Here is a 2,602-nt window from a genome sequence, read left to right as displayed (position 1 = left end):
AAAGGAGGGACTTAGGCCTCTTTCACAGTTAATGCAGTTATTAAAAGGAGTGGGTAAGGATAATGGGAGGTTCCCATAGCACACAACAAGGTTAATGCAATAGTTTAACGTAAACAACATATTTAGCTTTATTTAGAAAAGATTTAAAAATCTGTTTAAATAATTAAGTCATTGAATCTTGATTTAATACTGAAGATAAATCTGTTGACAAATTTATTTGCATTCAGATTAACTATTTTTTTTAAAGCAAAACAATTCTGTATAATGTGTGATTTCAAAGGAAAGCAGAGATACTTAACTTGCATGACAAAGAGATTTTGTTTTGATATTGTATGACAGGAAGTTTTAATTGGATGTTTATTTAAAACTGATGATTCATTGGAGAAAAATTCTAAAGTAGACCAATTTGGAGTGTATATGCACATTTCTTTTAAATAAAAAAATTAATACAAATAATTCTGAAGCAATAGCTGAAGTGTGTGTCATATTTATACAGTGTTCAAAAAACTAAATTAGACTGTTTAAACATCAGAAAAAGCTTTCTGGAATAGAAAATGATTTGGCTGATAATATTCGAAAGAACAATTAAAATTTGCATTAAACAAGTCAATCATCCATATTCTGTCATGCTTATCCCAAGCGGGGTCGCAAGGTGTGCTGATGCCTAACTCCAGGTGTCTACAGGTGAGAGGCGGGGTACAACCTGGACAGGTCGCCAGTCCATCGCAAGGCACACAAGAATAACAACTAGCTGCTGTACTAATAAGTATTTTAAATAGGATATTGATTAAAAATTGACAAATGAAAATAATCACCAAGAGTAATTATTATTATTATGAGAAATCACTCCCTTTAATTACAAAAAAAAAAAAAATAACCCCAACAAATTTCTTTAGAGTTAATTAGAGCATTTTAAAATCCAGCAATATACTGATCTTCATTTAATTACAAATATTTATATTTTTTTCTTTTTGACCACAAATAACTTCCTTTAATTCTCATGATCTTGATATTGATGACTGGCCTTAATACTCATTTCATTTACCTGCTTATCTCGGCCCAGTTCTCTTTACTGCTGCTCCACCTGCTTCAGTCTCTGTTTAACCAGCCTTCAACCATTCATCAATGCCAGATTATTCAAGCCTTTGGTGAGAGTCCTCTAGTGTTCCTGAGTGTTTCTGATTGCCCGATCCTGACCCAATCTGCCTCTGCACCTCTGAGCCTGCTTTTTCTGATCTGTTTGCCTGACCTGTCCTCACACTCCTGCTGGATTTCTGCCTTTCTGTGTACCGAGCCTGGAACTATTTCCCAATACCGTCCTGGATTTCCCTTCTGTAACTCTTTGGACTTCTGATCTCCTAACTCTAACTCCCGAGCATGTCTTCGACACCTGCTTTGGCTTTGCACTCTGGATTATCCCAGCTTCTTTCATCTGCTCAGTTCTGATCTCTTGCCTGTCCTCTGCCCTCTGATTTATTAGCTTCTGGGACTCTCTGGGCGACGCCCACTGCGTCTTGTTGGTAGCCGAACAGCTGGAACCAACCTCATCCTCTGGGCTTGGACTGAACTACAAGACCAGGTTAGTGACTCAGGTCCATTATTATCCCCCGCCAGATTTACATGGTCACTAACCTGTGTTCTCCCCCGCAGAGGTTCCTGCCTTAGACGCTGTTCTTTTCAGTTCCATCATAAAGAAACATTTTGTTAAACCTAACTGTCTTTTCCCCTCGAATACTCCTTTTGTTCTGAGCCTGACATTTAAAGTCAAGCGGTGGGATTTTTTTTCTATCTATTCTTCTTTACCTCAGTTTTAAAATCTGAAAACAATACTATCAAATAACTAATAGAAAACATGTCTTGTAAACATTGTGGTGGTAATCCAAGTTTATTGCAGAAAACCAGAACAAAAAGAAAATCAAAAAGAAAAATTTGTACAAATCATTGATTTGTGCAACCTGTGGCATTTAATCAAACACTGCACCATTAGCTTATGAATCATAATACAAATAAGCTTCCATATTATTTAACATTGGCTGATATAAAAAAAGGCATAAGGCAACTGATCAGAGTGGTGTTGAATGCAAATATGTGCAGACATTTTACTGAACCAGCTACTATATCTGCCACTACAGTACTATAAAAAATATGCTCAGAAAGATGCTAAAAAAAAGGCCAAACAAAGCCAAACCTCACATGACTCTGCAGTACAAATACCAACACCTAATAACTAGTTAGCAACTTAGGATAGAAGTGAAGAAATCTCAAGCTGACTTTGAAGCATTAAGAAAAAGTTGTAAAAGTTCAGCCAAAATAAAAACAAGAGACCTTGAGCATACATAAACATTCAGTGATACACCATCTCTGCCATATAGAGCAGCTCACTTGTTTCACCTGACACAATTGTTTCTAGAACCTCATATGATATCAAGAAGCCAAAATTACAAAAAGCTGGGGTTAAAAAATTGTATGCTGTTAAAACCCAGCAGTGGGAACCCATTTTATTATCTTGCTGCATATTTATTATTGGTGTACACAATCACTGCATGAAAAGTGGGATTTTCGTCAATATGTAGCACTGTAGATTGTCGTGGAACTTCAGGTT

This window comes from Cyprinodon variegatus, unplaced genomic scaffold (assembly GCF_000732505.1).
Source record: "Cyprinodon variegatus isolate N-32 unplaced genomic scaffold, C_variegatus-1.0 Scaffold559, whole genome shotgun sequence".
NCBI lineage: Eukaryota > Metazoa > Chordata > Actinopteri > Cyprinodontiformes > Cyprinodontidae > Cyprinodon > Cyprinodon variegatus.
Note: the sequence above shows the minus strand (reverse complement) of the source record.